Genomic DNA, 17,783 nt, shown 5'->3' with positions numbered 1-17,783 from the left:
CCAGGTGTAAGTAATACAGACACCGGAGTGGGATTGTTCATTCTTTCCCTGAGTGGGTTTTGGTTATGGCCACATAACAAGGTACCTCACAGTTTAGAGGCTTCAGAATGACACCATTTTATTTTCTCTCACGATCCTGTGGGTTGACTGGGGTTATCAGGGGCCAGATCTGGTCTCAGTGTGGTGGTATCCACTGGGGACTCAACTGGCACATCCAAGATGGCGCGCTCATGTCTGGCAGCTTGGTGGGGATGGCTGCAAGTCTGGCTTCAGCATGACTGGGAAGGCCACAAGTCTGTCCCTTTCCAAGTTGTTTCAGGGTCTCTCCTTCTCCCTAAGGCCTTTTCTTCCTGTGGTCTTTCCGGTACAAGGGAGCCAGACTTCTCACATAGCAGCTCAGGGTTTCTCAAACTGCAAAAGCTGAAGCTGCCAGGCCCCCTTAATTCGTGGGCCCTGAGCCAGTGCCACGTCACTCTGCTGCCTCTTGTGGGTTAAATAAGGTCACAGGAGCAGCCCAAAGACATCGCAGGAGGGACTGCAGGAAGGCACGCACAGCAGGCAGCCTGATTCCTTTGGGGGCATCTTTGGAAACCAGCCACCATCGTCTACTGCCTCATCCCCAAGCCTCCTCTCTCATGCAGGATGAACCTTTTTCCCCACTTCCCATAACCCCCAAACTCCCACCCCGTTTCAGTCTCGGGGGCCGGCCTGAAGTCGGGTTTCTCATCCACTTGTTGATGAGGCATTGGGCATGTCTCCTCTTGATCTGAAGACTGCGGACTCAAGAGAAGTGATCTGCCCCCACGTACCCAGCATACAAAGGTGAGATGGGAACTGCACCCTCACAGTATATGCTCCCTTCACATGAGGACACACAGCAGGCTCAGGTCCATCACACTTCTGGAGTCCTGCTGGGTACAGTTCTGCCCCAGTGGAGGGAATGTGTGTTGATCAGGGTCCAGGGCTGCTCCCTGAATGGTTCTGTTGGCTCTTGGCTCCAGCCTCTGAGTCATCCTTATTTTCCTTAAGAAATGGTTCAAGTTTGCCTGATCCCTGCCCTAGGCAGTTGGGAATCTCCAAGCCCACTTTTTGTTTTATAGTGTTTCTGTTCCTTTCCTTTTCTAATTTTAATTTTTAATTTTTTAAAAACTTTGGCCCCCTCCATCTGTGAAAATATGTGTTTATATGTATGCCTGTACACATACATGCAGTTGGCCTTCCATAGCCACAGACATTCTGTATCTGCACATTCAACCAACCATGGGTTGAAAATATTTGGGAAAAAAATTCCAGAAAATTCTGCTAAAAGCAAAACTTGAATTTGCTGCATTCCAACATTTTTTTTCCCCTGCAAAAAGCTTCATTGTTGGGACTTCCTGTCACGGCTCAGGGGTTACAAATCCGACTAGTATCCATGAGGATGCGGGTTCAATCCCTGGCCTCCAACAGTGGGTTAAGGATCTGGCATCGCCCATGAGCTGTGTTGTAAGTAGCAGATGTGGCTCAGATCTGGTGTGGCTGTGATTGTGGCTGTGGCTGGCAGCTGCATCTCTGATTCGACCCCTAGCCTGGGAACTTCCATATGCCATTGACACAGCCCCACCCCCCAAAAAAAGAGCTTTATTGTTTCCATTGGTCCAGGGCTTGGGACCTCACTCCAGAGTGGTTAAAGAGCTGCCTAGCAGCTGCAGCAAAAACCATGCCACCAGGGGGTTATCAGATGGGCTGTCAAAGACCACTGGCCCCAGAGGTTCCTAGTCGTTTTTCTTTCTTTCTTTCTCTTTTTCTTTCCTTCTTTCTCTCTCTCTCTCTTTCTTTCCTTTTTTGGCTCCCCTGCTACATGTGGCATTCCCCAGCCAGGATCAGATCCAAGTCATACTTGCAACCTAAGCCACAGCTGCAGCAAGAATGGATCCTTAACCCACTGTGCTGGGGTGGGAATCAAACCTGTGCATCCCAGTGCTCCCCAGATGCTGCAGATCCCACTGTGCTACAGTGGGAACTCCTAGTTGTTTTGGAAGGTGATCCTTTCCTAGATACCAGCTGGGCCCAGCTGGGGGGCAGACAGGCAGTCTGTGGAGGTTTTGGTCACGTGGTCGCCCCTCCTCTTGATGAGTTTCACCTGCTCATCCAGGAAGTGGCTCTCCCGGAAGTCACAGAGAGGAGGGTCTGTGCGGGCGGAACCCAGCCCGATTCAGGTTCTTCTGCGGGAACATGGGGGCTTCCATAGCATGCAGGTTTTACCCTATTCATCTTGGGGTGGCTTTGGCACGTCCTGGAAGCGAGTGTGGGAGACAAGCCACTTTTGCACCTGCAGGAGACACTGCTGCGCCCTTGTGCTTTTCTTCCGCCAGCTGGCACTGGAAGCGGCCCAGTCCTCCTCAGCCCGTGGTTGAGGGGAACACTGAAGCCCAGAGAAGTGGGTGTGGGTGGCCACAGGTGCCGGTTGACCGACTGCACTGCGGAGGAGTAATTCTCACGAATCCGGAAGCTCATGGTTGATCTGCAATAAGGAGCTAAGCCCAGAAGATGGTGTTGGCTGGTCCCGGAGCCCAGGATGGCCCAGAGGTTGGTGCTGAAGGTTGTGACTGGAAAAGAGTTGGAGGGTGGGCGGAAGCTGGGACAAAGCTAGAGACACATCCATGGGCCTGCCGGCGTACTGCTCCTCCAACAATTACTTCCATAGCATTTGACTTGTATTTGCAGCTATTTGCATAGCATTGAGGTTATATTAGGGAGCATAAGTAATCCAGAGAGGACTTAAAGAATATGGGAGGGTGTGCATAGTTTATATGCAAATACTAGGCCATTGTGTATAAGGGAATTGAGTATCTCTGGATTTTGATATCCTTAGGTATCCTAGGATGTGCCCCTCGTGGATACCTAAGGACAGCTGTATATATGCAATGTCTGTTCCTCTCAGTCCAAATTACTTTGTGAGTTTCCTATATACCAAATGATCTGCTCTTAGATGAAAGCCACACATCAGCCCCAGTCAGACCGTTTGGGCCACATGCACGCTGCCTTCAGAGATTCTTAGAGCCTTTGACTGAGTACCCTGAAATGGTCTTGTGTCTACATCCTTGATCTGATCTTGACCCCAAGACCACAGTTGACAGGCAACACCCTAGAATCAGTCTTTGCCACCAGGTTTCTTCCCTCCCCTGGCTTCTTATTTTCTTTGAGGATCTTTATTGGGCTGCAGAGGTAGGGAATGAGAAACAGTTTCCTTTTCCAACCCATCAAGCCTGAGGTGAGACTGTTTCCTTTAGATTGCTTTGGAATACGGAACAGTTCTTTCTTTAGCTCATCCTTTCTCCCTACCTCAAGAAATGAACCCGCTGGCTCTTTCACCATTCTGCCTTGAAATCTCCTCCACCAAAGCAACAAGACTATGAGCTATATTTTCTCTTTTCCATGTTATTACAGGGAACAATTTCACAAAATTGTTCTGCCAATTCTGAAGTCGGGTTCTTTTTACTCAGGCTCCATAACAATTTCCTCACAATCTTCAGGTTCCAATAACAATCTCTTCAAGGCCTCCCCACCACTGCCCACTGCCCTCCTGTTCCCAAGCCCATGTCCCATGTTTTGGGGGAAGTTTATGGAAGTCACTCTTGGAGGACAACATTAGATTACTTTGGTTGTCTCTGGCCGAATAGCAGTTCCTCCAAAGTTTAAAACAGCAACAATTTATGATCTTCCAATTCTGTGGGTGGACCGGCGCAGGTCCCCATAATGTTGGCTGGGGCAGCGATCCTCTGGGACCTCAGCAGGTCTGGACCATCCAGGACTCACATGGCTGCATCTTGGTGGGGACAGCTTGGACATGGAGCTGAGCCCTGTGCTTGGAACTGGGCATGTATTTTTTTTCTCTTAATCCTCATGGCACTTCCTGGTAGGGATTGCTTCCTCATTTCATAAAACTGAAAGCTGTTAAGTGACTTGCCCAAGCTCATGGGACTAGACAGGGACAAAGCTGGACTAGAATCTAGGTCTACCTGACTCCAGAGTCTTTGCCTCTTTAGTCTGCTGCCTAGGCATCCAAGTCAGTCAGTGAACCAGGGCAAGATTGCTTGAGCTGAGGAGCTTCTGAAATTTGTGGAACACAAAGTGAAATGCATGAAGCATGCAAATCTTCCATGGAACCTCACTGATCTTCACACATGGGCACATCTGTGCAGCAAATCCCTAGATCAAGATATAGAGCATCCCCAGCTTCCTGCTAGGGTCCCTCATGCCTCCTCTCGGTCTAGACTCCTCTGACTTGTGTCCTCATCCATTAGCTTTGCATATTCCTCAACATTGTAGAAATGGAATCATAGAGGATGGGCTCTTTTGTTTGACTTCTTTTGCTCAACATCATATCAGCAAGATTCATTCTTGGTAGGCACATAGCTGTAAGTAGTTCCTTTGTATAACCGTGTGGCATTCCATTGTATGAAGACACCACAATTTATCTACCTGTTCTCCTGGGAATGGATACTCGGGTTGCATCCAGTTTGGGGCTATTATGAACAATGCTATTGGGAACATTCGTGTATGTTTCTGGATGGACTTAAGCACTTGTTTGTCTTGGGAATATATGCAGGGGTATGATATAATGCTAAGGTAGGTATAAGCTTAACCTTACTAGAAGCTTCCAGTCTTCTAAAGTAGCTGCTCCATTTCACTTTCCCGCCAGCCATGGAGGAGAGCTCCTGTTAGCAGATGGGGAAGTAATTCATGTCTCCTCAGATCCATCTTTTTAAAGTGTAAAATCCAGTAGTTTCAGAGTACTCACACTTGTACAGCCATCACCACTGACCCAGAACCTTTCATTACCCCAGAAAGAAGCCCCATATTCATGAGCAATCGCTCCCATTCCTTCCTTCTCCCCTCCTCACCCCAGCCCCTGGCAACCACAAATCTACTTTCTGTCTCTATTTGCCTGTTCTGGACATTTTATGTAAATGGAGCCTTACAATAGTAGCCTTCTGTGTCAGGCTTTTCTCAGCATAATATTTTCCAGGTTCATCCATGTTGTGGCATGTGTCAATACTTTTTATTGCCAAATAATATTTTATTATATGCTGATACCATGCTTTGTTTATCCATTCATCAGTTGATAGATATTTGAGTTGTTTCCACCTTTTGGCTACTATGAATAATGCTGCTATGAACATTGGTGTGCAAGTTTCCATGTGGACATACATTTTCAACTCTCTTGGATAGGCACCTAGGAGTGGAATTGCTCGGTCTGCCTGGGTCTTAAAGGATCTGGGGGGAAATGCTCCCTAGTGAAGGAATTCCCATCATAAAGATAGTCCACCTCAGAGTTCCCACTGTGGCACAATGGGATCAGCATCATCTCTGGAGCGCTGGGATGCAAGTTCAAACCCAAGCCCAACACAGTGTGCAGTTGGCACAGGTCACAACTGCAGCTTGGTTCTGATACCTGGCCTGGGAACTCCATGTGCTATGGGGCAGGCAAAAAAAAAAAAAAAAAAAAAAAAAAGAAAGAAGGAAAGAAAAGATAATCCACCTGTCATCTGGGCCTCATCATCCTCTACACTGCAGAAGACCATTCTCAGCTGGGGGCATCTAAGCTCATCATGATCAGTAGCAAGATAAAATCTAGACATCTTGGAGACAGCATGCATGACATCGTCCCAGGATCATTGTTTGTCAAAGCAGACAAACCTGAAATCACTGTTCACTATTTTCCACTTGAATGAACTAGGGCATGATTCTTCTCTCAGCCTCAGTGTACTTATCTGCATGATGGACACAAGTAACACCTCTTTTTACAGGTAGCTCAGCTTTTGGCACATGGATGCTGACCAGCATGAGGGGCACGGACCCAGTAAGGACTAGTCCCTTCTCCCCCTTTCCTTCTTTCAGTTGATTCTTCCTCTTTCTGAAAAATGTGCTACAAAGAGAAAACAAAATTAACTTTAGGCAGGAACAGTGGTTCTCAACCCTGGCTATGCATTCAAATCACACATGGGGAATCTTTTTTTAACATACCAGTGGCCAGACCAGTGGTCCAGTGGTTCTGATTTAGTTCATCTGGGTTAGTCAGTGGGCATTTATTTTTCTCAAAGCTCCCCAGGTGATTCTAATGTACATCCAGAACTGAGAGCTACTATGCTAAAGGATTACCTGTGTTTAAGAGGCTAGAAGAAGGGTATTCTTATCAAGCATTCCTTTTTTTTTTTTTTTTTTTTTTGTATTTTGTCCTTTTAGGGCTGCATGCATGGCATATGGAGGTTCCCAGGCTAGGGGTCTAATTGGAGCTATAGTCAATGACCTACGCCAGAGCCACAGCAATGCTGGATCTGAGCCATGTCTGCAACCTACACCACAGCTCACGGCAATGCCAGATCCTTAACCCACTAAGCAATGCCAGGGATCAAACCTACAACCTCATGGTTCCTAGTCAGATTCGTTAACCACTGTGCCACGACGGGAACTCCAGCACCACTCAACCTTGATGTGGAGTTCCCAATGTGGTTCAGTGGGTTAAGAATTCAGCTAGCATCCATGAGGATGTGGGTTCAATCCTCAGTCTCAATCAGAGGGTTAAGGATCTAGTGTTGTCATGAGCTGTGGTGTAGGTCGAAGACATAGCTCTGATCTGGTGTTGCTGTGGTTGTGGTGTAAGCCCGCAGCTGCAGCTCTGATTTGACCCCTCGGTTGGGAACTTCTGTATGCCTAAAAAAAGGAAACAAACAAACAATAACCTTGGTGTGCATGAGAATCATTGCAGGATCCTGAAAAATGCAGCTTCTGCCCAGCATATCTGGGGTGGGCCTAGACTATTATGTATTTGTTTTTTTTTTTTTCATGTATGTATGTTTTATTTGCTTACAAGTCATTATGAATATTTCCACAAAACAGTCATTTGTTGCTTTAAAACTGCAAGGATAAAGTTAAGTGCAAAACTTCTGTTGGTCCAATTGTCACTACTCCAATATTGAAAATGTGGCTAAGAGTGAAAAAAATTGCCATTGTCTTTAATTCTTTCCTGATGGTAAAACATGAAATATGGCTTTCATGTGGGGTAGGTGAGGCAGGTGCTATTACAAGCTGCTATTAAGCTGATTCAGACATAGTCACTGTTATCTAGTAGTAGCAGATGCTGAGCTGCTTGATTTGTCTCTCCATCTCCTCACTTTTCTTTGTCAGGGTCCCAGGACCCAGGAGATATGTACCCACCTGCATGCAGGAGTAGCCCACGGCATGACTCTCCCAGCTTTGTGGTGGGATTTGCTTTTGCACTGCTTGATGCTAGACTATTATGTATTTCTGCCAAACTCCCAGGTGACTCTCTAATGCTGCTGGTCCAGGGACCATGCTTGGAGGAGTGAGAGTCCAGAGAGATATAACTTCTATTTTGCAAGGCACAGAAACTTGGGGAAATTCCTTCTTCTTTTAGACCTTCCAGTTTATCAGCTATAAAATGGGGATAATAATACCTGCATCACAGGTAACTCCCAGGAAGTTTCACAATAGTTTAGAAGTGGGCTGTTGGGAGTTCCTGTCTTGGTGCAGTGGAAACGAATCCGACTAGGAACCATAAGGTTAGGGGTTTGATCCCTGGCCTCGCTCAGTGGGTTAAGGATCCGGCGTTGCCATGAGCTGTGGTGTAGGTCGCAGACTCGGCTTGGACCTGGTGTTGCTGTGGCTGTGGTGTAGGCCGGCGGCTACAGCTCCAATTGGACCCCTAGCCTGGGAACCTCCTTATGCCGTGAGTTCAGCCCTAAAAAGACAAAAAGACAAAAAAAAAAAAAAAAAAAAAAAAGAATAGAAGTGGGCTGTTGGAAGTCACTGTGCCTGGCTATGAGAAGGGGCTGATTGAATGTTCTCTCTCTTTCCATCCCATCGCCACCCAGCTATAGCCCTTCCTGCATTTAGGGCTCTGATCCTTTTCTTAACAGTTAGCATAGTCCTTCAAGGAGAGTGGGCAGCTCAAGAGTGGCTGATGACTTGTGCAGAGAAATACTATGTGGAGGCGGGTGATGGCAAGACAGGGCCCGGGGATGGGGAGCTGCCTTCAATCTAACTATCTGTGTGCTCTGCAGAGAAAAACCTCATTTCATTTAGAGATGATGTTGGGAATCAACAGTTGTTATCTCAAGGCAAATGGTTTCCAGGCCAGGAATCAAATCTGAGCAACGCCAGATCCTTAATCCCATGAGCTACCAGGGACTCCCCCGACTCCCGCAAAAAAATTAAGAGAAGAAATGCTACAGGGAGAAAATTTTTTTCTTACTGTTTTCAGAACCTTGAAGTTGGACGTCCTGTTCAAGAAGGAAAGTACTAAATTAGTAAGTAGCCCTAGAAGTACAGACTTTGGAACCAGAAATTCCTGGGTTTGAATTCTGGTTCCATCAGATGCTAAACTGTATGGCCTTGGGCAAGTTGCTCTCCCTCTCCTAGCCTCAGTAAACTCATGTATAAAATGGAGATGACAATCCCTACCTAGTTAGCTAGAGCCACCTCCCTCCAAATATGGGTATCTGTGACTCAGGCCACCTCTCACTGTCAGCTGCTGGGTGTCAGGGTTCCTCTGGGACCAAGGACCACTGAAGCAGGGGGCCAAGAGAGCAAGGCTGCAGGCTGGCAGCCTGGGCTAAAGGGCTATGGAGCTGATTTTAGTTGTTATTGTTCAATTTGAGCCAATATTAAACTCTAAGGGACTTCATAAAATCCTGGGGTTACATTTCTTTCAGAAAGTGCATTATATCTTAAAACTGCAGCCTCTTCCAGCCACAGTTTTGCATTCTCTTGATTGCCGCAAGCCTTACCCCTTGGCGTACTGACAGCTGCTGACCCCTGAAACCAGCTAGCACCCCCCTCCCCTGCAAATCTTTGCCTTTCCTCTAGAGTCCAGAGGTGTCAGATGATGGCAGGCCCTTCTGGAGTCATTGCTGTGTGTCAGACACTGCCTCCAGCACTTTCAACATGTTTATCCTCATGTCTGACCTATGACGTAGATGCTATTATTAGCCTTCCTTTCAAGGGTGAGGAAACAGAAGCACAGAGAAGCTAGATGAATTACCCAAGGTCACACAGCTGGGAAGTGGCAGTGCTAGAGGAGGGGCTGGCCCCTGAGTGTGTGTGCTGTTAATCCCTGTATATGCTGCCTCTGCCACAGACACTGAGTGCTGGCTTCTGTTTGTTTTTCTCAACCAATTGTTTTTCTGATAATAAAACTGATACATGCTCATTAAAAACAAAACAAAATAAAAAACCAAAACCAAAAAACAGGAAAGTTTAAAGAAACAAGTAAAAAGTGTCTCAGGCTTTTACTCCCTATCCCTCTCCAGAAGCAGCATTCGGGGGCAATGTCAGCAGATGGTCACAATAATATGTAATACAAGATGGGATAATTTCATCTGTACATAATAAAAACCTACATTGATGAGAGAATGATCTAGAGCTCATACTGGGAGCCACCCAGCTGGGTTCAGGTCTCCTAGCCTGTCCTCTGACTGGGTGAGCCTAAAATTCAGTTTTCCCTTCTGCCAAATGGGAACCTCATAGGCAGTCCTAAAAATTCAATGAGATAATACAAGAGAACGTAGCATGGTTCCTGGCTTTTTCAGGAATTTAAATTTTTAGGAATTCGGTTGTGATTATGATCATTCATTGGGGCTGATGTTTGCCCCTTAGGTTGTGGGACATAGGCCAGGGCCACATCCATGGACCAGGGCCACGTCCATGGACAGGTCACACTTTGGCCACAGAGAGAAGCAGTGGGTGAAGGCTGCAGATGATCTGAGGGCTGAGATGAGCTAGCATACCAGGAGCAGTTTAGAAATGGAGGTGCAGGGGGCCCAGGATATGGATTGTGTACTGGGTAGGGATAAAGGCTGGGGCGCCTGTGGAGTAAGGACCTAGGACCCAGCCCTCTGATGAGGAGGACTGTCTGCCCATGACAGCATGCACTGCGTCTCCAGTCCAGATAATCACCCAGGCCTGAAACAAGCCCTGCAGTCTCCGCCCTCCAAGTAAATAGGTGTTGCTATTCTAAGCAGCCCTGTGGTAAAAATACTCGCTTGGCTTTGGAAGGATTTTTTTTTTAAGCCGTGAAAATAACAGGGCAGTAGGCTGACTATTTTAGGTTGGGGCCTTTGGCTCTCTTTCAAAGTCTCGGCCCAAAGGAGATCTTTTTAGAAACAGGTCGCCCTGCACACTTTGCACGCATTGATCGTCCGGTGGAACAAGCCTGGATGGAGGCATCTAAGAGGCTCTGGGCCTGTGCCCAAGCGGCAGAGTTGGAGAAATTGCCGCCATTGTTTATGCAGGGCTGTAAACTGGGACTGCCGGCTCAGTCTCTCTGGGGCCCGGAGCCCTCCTTCCACCCGCCCCACCCCCACCCCCTAGAGTTCGCAAGGGGCGAAGCCAGCGGTCTGCCTGCTTCTCTCTCCACTTTGGGAATCCTGGGTCAGGGTGGGGTTGGAATATGGGGAATGTTCCCCACCTTCTTTATAAATCAGCGGAGCCAGGGAGGAGTTTGCAGTAGGGCTGGGGCCTGTCAGTCTGGAACCCGGACAAAATTTTCCATCCTCGGTGGACCAAAGGATGACATTAGGGACTGAGGAAGACACTCTGGAGAAGATGGCCAGAGACGGAATAGCAATAACCTGAGAAAATTAAATTTGAATCTTGACCAGGGCCCTTACCAGCTGTGTGACCTTGGGTGGTAACTTTACCTCTCTGATCCCTTGTTTTCCTATTAGTGAAATGGAGATAATGAAGCAAACCTTCTGGGAAGATGAAAGAAAATAATGTATTTGAAAACATCTAGCACCTATAGAATGGCCACTAAATCTGGAAACATAGAGGAATTTTCAGAAAAAGGTGTTTATTGATAATACATAATAAAATTTTCTCTATTTCCAGACTTTAAGGTCACCCTTAAAGTGTAATGGTTAACTGCCTGGGTTTGATTCTTGGTTCTGCCGTTTGCTAGCTGTATGACCCCAGGTAAGTGGTATAACTATAAGCCTCAGTTTACTCAGCTATAAAATGGGGATGACATAGTGCCTACTTCACAGTTATTATAAAGAATTAATGTTAATCTATATAAAGCATTTAGAATAGTGCCTGGAACATGGTATCATATAAGCGTGAGTAATTTTTTATTTTTCATTTTTTATTTTTATGTATTTATTTATTGTTGCTTTCTAGGGCTGCACCTGAGGCATATGGAAGTTCCCAGGCTTGGGGTCGAATCTGAGTTACAGCTGTTGGCCTATGCCATGGCCACAGCAATGCAGGATCCTAGTCATGTCTGCAACCCCCACCACAGCTCACAGCAACGCTGGATCCTTAACGTACTGAGCAAGGCCGGAATCTAACCCTCATCCTCATGGATACCAGTTGGATTTGTTTCTGCTGTACCACAACAGGAACTCCGAGGTCTCTTTATTAAAGCAATCCTTTGCCCATGAATTCACTTGCAAATATTGCTTACCAGTGTGCCATTTGACCTTTGATTTTGTTGAAAGTCTTTATTACCATGTTGAAAGCTGACTTTTATGTGGTTCAATGTATAAACCTTTTCTTTTACCGCTTCTGGCGTTTATATAATGCTTAGAAATGCCTTCCACGCACTGGGAAAAAAAATTGTTTCCCACTCTTTCCTCCAGTATGCCTGTAGTTTCATTTGTTACATGTAAAGCTTTCAATCATTTGGGTTTTATTTCAGAGTAATTTACAAGGTAGAGACCAAACTTTCCCCCCTTTTTCCTGGTGTTAGAAGAATAGCGTATTTTTTTCTATATGCCTGGCACTTCCACATTTATCATGGGCAACTAACTTTCTGTTCAGTTCTCCTTGAGTCCAGTTTTAATACGAAAGTTTGGCTTTAGTTTAGTGTATCTGTTTCCAAGGCTGCCATAACAAAGTACCACAAACTGAGTGGCTTGAAACAACGTAAATTTATTCTCCCAGTTCTGGAGGCCGGAAGTGCAAAATCAAGGTGTCAGCAGGGCCATGCTCCCTTGGAGGCTTTGGGTAGAATATTTCCTTGCCTTTCTTTTGGCTTCTGGAGGCAGCTGGCAATCCCCTGCACTCCTTGGTTTGCAGCTGCATCACCATCCTCCCACCCCCACCCCCACCCCACCCCACCCCACCCCTCTCTGTCTCTGCTGCTGTTGTCACATGGCCTTCCCTCTGTGTTCCTCTGTCTTCTCTTCCTCTTATAAGGCTGCCGCCAGTCATATTGAGCAGTGCCCACCCTACTCTATTATAACCTCACCTCAGCTTGATTACATCTACAAAGATTCTATTGCCAAATTAAAGCCACATTCACAGGTTCTGGAAGGTTAGGGCTTTACCATCTCTTTTGGAAGGACACAGTTCAACCCGTAACATTTGGTGTGTCAAAAATATCTAACCTTTGTAAATCAACTATGCTTTAATTAAAAAAAAAGACAAAACAAACAAATAAAAAACAGCCTAGGGGAGAAAGAAGAAGGCTGATTCTAGCATCAGCAATAAAGTACTGTTTTTGTCACAAAAAAAAAAAAAAGAAAAGAAAAAAGGAGTTCCCATCATGGCTCAGTGGTCAACGAACCCGCCTAGTATCCATGAGGATGCAGGTTTGATCTCTGGCCCTCACTCAGTGGGTTAAAGATCCAGCATTGCTGTGAGCTGTGGTGTGGGTTAAAGACTCAGCTCAGATCCTGTGTTGCTGTGGCGCAGGTCAGTGGCTGTAGCTCCAGTTCCACCCCTAGCCTGGGAACTTTCATATGCCGCGGGTTCGGCCCTAAAAAGACAATAAATAAATAAATAAGTGTCCAATCCTCAGGTGGAACAGCTTAAAATTTAAAGAATAAATCATAAAGAAAAACATAAGTATGCAGATGAAAGACTTTTGTGGCTTAAAAAACTACCAGGGCAATAGGAACCATAATAACAAAAATCAGTACAAACAAATGAAAGAGCTTAAAGAAAAAGCAAACAAAAAACTAGGAACACACATTTGCAGTCAATATATAAGAAACTGATTTATTTATTACCTAAAATAATTCACACATATTGATAAGAAAAAATTGCCAATATCCCAATATCAAAGTTCATGAACCAATAAGGCAGAAAACAGAGAATTTATTTATTTATTTATTTATTTATTTATTTGTCTTTTGTCTTTTTAGGTCCACACCCACTGCATATGGAGGTTCCCAGGCTAAGGGTGGAACTGGAGCTACAGCTTCCAGCCTCTGCCACAGCCACGGCCACAAGGGATCCCAGCCACATCTGTGACCTACACCACAGCTCATGGCAACGCTGGATCCTTAACCCACTGAGCAAGGCCAGGGATCAAACCCGCAACCTCATGGTTCCTAGTCGGATTGGTTTCCTCTGCACCATGAAGAGAACTCCAGAAAACAGAGAATATAGATATGGCAAAATATTCACCTGCTGATTGATGGATGATATAAACTTAACATGGTGATACAGTACTTTTCTTTTTCTATTATTCAAAAGGGGAAAAAATAATATCTTAGGCTGGCAAAGAAATGGTGAAACTAGCAACTTCACATACCACCAATGGCAGCACTCTTTCGGAAAATAAAATTGGCAATCCAGATCAAGGGCCATCAAAATATTTCTTCCAGTTGAACTGGTAATTCTACTTCTGGGGTTCTATTCTGGAGAAATCTTCTGAAGTATGGAAAAAGCTATTTGAAAAGGTAGAGAAGGAGTTCCCGTTGTGGCGCAGTGGTTAACGAATCCGACTAGGAACCATGAGGTTCGGTCCCTGCCCTTGCTCAGTGGGTTAACGATCCGGCGTTGCCGGAGCTGTGGTGTAGGTTGCAGACGCGGCTCGGATCCCGCGTTGCTGTGGCTCTGGCGTAGGCCGGTGGCTACAGCTCCGATTCAACCCCTAGCCTGGGAACCTCCATATGCCGCGGGAGCGGTCCAAGAAATAGCAACAACAACAGCAACAAAAAAAAGACAAAAAAGAAAAAGAAAAAAAAAGAAAAGGTAGAGAAAAGGAATATTTATTAGATCCCTGCTAAATGCCAAACTCTTTTCAAGCTTATCTCATTCACTCTCCATAACCTCCCGAGGTCTGCATTCTTAGCTCTGTTTACTGGCAAGGAGACCAAGTTTCTGTGAGGCTAGGCCCTTGTCTAAGGTCACAGAGGCAATAAGTGACAGAGCCGAGCTTCCCTGAGCGTTGACCCCGTTCTAAAGCCCCTAGAGGAGTTCCTGTTGTGGTGCAGCAGAAACAAATCCAACTAGTAACTATGAGGTTGTTGGCTCTGTCCCTGGCCTCTCTCAGTGGGTTAAGGATCTGGCGTTGCTGTGAGCCGTGGTGTAGGTCACAGACGTGGCTCAGATCCTGCATTGCTGTGGCTGTGACATAAGCTGGCAGCTGTAGCTCTGATTCGATCCCTAACCTGGGAATCTCCATATGCCATGGGTACAGCCCTAAAAAAATCATAAATAAATAAATAAACAAAGCCCCTGGATTCTCAGCTCCCCATGGTGCTTGGGAGGCAGAGCACCCAGCCCTTCCCTCCCCTCCCTCAAGCTCACTCTTCTGTTAAGTGTGGGAGGTGGAGGGGAGGGAATGTGCACTCAGGGTCTCTAAGATTTCTCTAAGTTCTGGGCTTTCATGAGTCTATTTATTGCTTTAAGTAAACCTCAGGAAGAATAAATACAGAAATGAGTAAGAATTGTGCAAAAAACATGAGACACCCTTCATTTTTCCTTTTAGCTTTGGGGCTTTCAGCCAAGATTAATCTTTGTTTTGGATTTTCATTTTGGGTATACTGGTGTTTTCTTAATTAAGATTAGCTACTTGCCATGTTTGAGTACCTATTTATTCATTGAATAAATATATTATAATGGTTAAAAATGCAAGTTCTATATATGGGAGTTCCTCATAGTGTTATTGTGAATTTTCTCTTTGTTGGAAATTATATCAAAATAGTTATTTTCTTAAAAATAGAGGGAGGTGGAGTTGGACTGCTTGAATTCTGCCCAGAGCTCATCCGCCTTTAGAGGTATGTTCTTGCCCAAGTTCCTCACTTGTGAAACAGAGTGGCAATGGCACCTGTCTCATAGGGTTGTGAGGCTAGGGCCTTGTCCAAGGTGACAGAGCCAGTAAGTGACAGAGCTGAGCTTCCCTGAGAGGTGACCCCATTCTAAAGCCCCTGGTGGAGTTCCTGTTGTGACGCAGCAGAAACAAATCTGACTAGTAACTATGAGGTTGTGGGTTTACTACCATATGCCTTACTGAATTGTGCCTGATAGCTCTCAATCACATTAGCTAGCTGTTGCTGTTATTATTCATTTCCTTTCTATGTGAACCAATTTGCTCTGGTGTTGTTTGGCTTTTGAAGTTGTTTCTAAAGAAAAGCATTGACTTTTCTGATGGAGCAAATGTGGACAGGCCACCAACATTACCAGGAGGAATCCGAGGAGAAGATAAAACTGCAGTTACCCAGAAATTTCCTGATGAGGAAATGAACTAAGAGAAAACAATCCCTAGAATTTTAAATGTGCAAACCATATTTGAGGCTGAGAACAGGGCTGCATGGATGGCCTGATTTCTACCAATCTGGTATTAGGAGCTTCTAGCTGAGGTTGGCCTCATATCATCTCTAAGTCTTTCCCTTTTGGAAACGTAGGTGAAGGGGTCTAATTGGAAGCTGGTTGCCAGAGTATCCTGTCCCACCTACTGAATAGAGAATGCCCCTCAGTTCCCACCTACTCAAAGATATGAGGCCAATGTCTACTTATAAAGAATGCAGATATGGCTAATAATAATAATACCAAAGTTCTCATAACATGGGGAACCCAGTCTGGCAGGGATGGCCAGTTGGCCTCTCCAGTACCAAACCATGAATCCACAAGAGACTTGGAGGCTGGCGGGATGAAGCAGGTCATCCAAGGGCACAGAGCTGCAGAGAGCTGAAAGGTGCTGGGTGACCTCTCCCTTCAGTTCACAGGTGGTCGTTCGGTTCACAGCCGCTCTGGAAGTGTGTGCAGATCCCCCCAGTGAATTCCATGTTCCAGGAGATCTCTCTGCAGAAGAAGGAAGAGAAGTGGCCTTAAGTGAATATCAATATTGCCAAAGAGGAAGTCAGGTAATCCCCATGAACATCCATTAAGACTCTGTTATAAGGAATGGAAAAACTAACTCATTGGTTTTAAGTTCAGAAAAAGGTAATGTCATGCTTCATGGAACTGAAAAGCCCAAGTCCAGCTGGTTTCAATGCTCAGCAGAGGTCAGGAGGGACCCACAAGGTCTCAGGCTCAGCTCTCACTATACAAATGTAGATGAAACAGCCCCAGTCTTTCCTCAGCCCAGCGATCAAGTCCAAGGGAAAGCTCAGAAGACCTGTTTGGGACTTCTTTAGAAATCCTGAGATTCACTTTGATTGGATCCACTTGGGTCATGTGTCCATCCCTGAGCCAATCACAGTGACCCAGGGTGTTTGCTACTTTGTCCAGGCCTGAGTCATGTGCTCTGGGAAAGGCTGAGCCCTGTATAGACTGTGGTGTTTGAGTTGTATGCACGTAGTTTCATTTGTTCCTCCCTCTCCCTCAACTGCACAATGAGCCCCTGAGGGCAGAGACCACACTGGGCATCTCTGCATCTCCAGTGGTGAGCTCAGGGCCTGGGCCCCAGCATGAGGTACTTTCTCTCTTGGTAAACAGTCTTGAAATAAACTGAGTTGTAGGTAATGGAGAATGAACTGGAGAACTGAGATTATGCATGTGATGTATGCAGAACAAAGCAAGGCAGGCATACTTTGGCCCTGGCTTTTTTTCTCCCTTTGAGATCAGCCAACCCAAGCCAATGAAGGAAATTGTACCCATTTTAGACTCTGGATGATGGTGACAATGAAATTAGCTGAAATTAAATTTTTAGTCATCCACTAAGCTTTGTTTCTTTAGGTTTGCTCAGGGCTGGAGTCACAGTTTCTCTTCTGTCTTACTAAGTAGTGAAATAAGTGACTATTAAGCACCAACTGTGTATTCAGTGCTACACTCTTTGAGATTAAGGTGGTAAAATATTACAGGAGTTCCCGTCATGGCGCAGGAGAAACGAATCCAACTAAGAACCATGAGGTTGCAGGTTCAATCCCTGGCCTTGCTCAGTGGGTTAAGGATCCAACATTGCTGTGAGCTGTAGTGCAGGTCACAGACATGGGTCGGATCTGGCATTGCTGTGGCTGTGGCATAGGCTGACAGCTATAGCTCTGATTAGACCCCTAGCCTGGGAACCTCCACATGCCATGGGTGCGGCCCTAAAAAAGACAGAAAATAAAATAAAATAAAATATTACGAAAATAAATAATAAGGTTCTCATTCCAGAGATTGAGAGAGGCCTGAGACACTTCCTTTTTTTTTTTTTTTTTTTTTTTTGTCTTTTTGCCTTTTCTGGAGTTGCTCCCACAGCAAATGGAGATTCCCAGGCTAGGGGTCTAATCAGAGCTTTTGCTGTTGGCCTATGCCAGAGCCACAGCAATGCAGGATCTGAGCCGCGTCTGCAACCTACACCACAGCTCATGGCAACACCTGTTCCTTAACCCACTGAGCAAGGCCAGGGATCGAACGCACAACCTCATGGTTCCTAATCAGATTCGTTAACCACTGCGCCACGATGGGAACTCTGACACTTCCATTTTTTGAAGCTCCTGATATGTTTTTTATTTAAAATTTTTTTTCCATTATACTTGATTTACAGTGTTCTGTCAATGCTATATTTTAAAAAAATAATGCCAAAGAAGCTATTAAAAAATAGTGATTATGGAGTTCTCTTG

At 45.6% G+C, this 17,783-nt stretch overlaps 1 long non-coding RNA gene across 1 annotated transcript; it reads left to right on the top strand.

The window, feature by feature from the left end:
* Positions 2,154-17,115, top strand: LOC110256287. The gene is made up of 3 exons (XR_002337660.1): positions 2,154-2,568; positions 8,267-10,977; positions 14,960-17,115. It is a non-coding gene; the product is annotated as an uncharacterized LOC110256287 (long non-coding RNA).

The sequence above is a fragment of the Sus scrofa genome, chromosome 13 (genome assembly GCF_000003025.6).
Source record: "Sus scrofa isolate TJ Tabasco breed Duroc chromosome 13, Sscrofa11.1, whole genome shotgun sequence".
Classification (NCBI taxonomy): domain Eukaryota; kingdom Metazoa; phylum Chordata; class Mammalia; order Artiodactyla; family Suidae; genus Sus; species Sus scrofa.
Note: the sequence above shows the minus strand (reverse complement) of the source record. Positions and strands in the feature narration are given on the sequence as shown.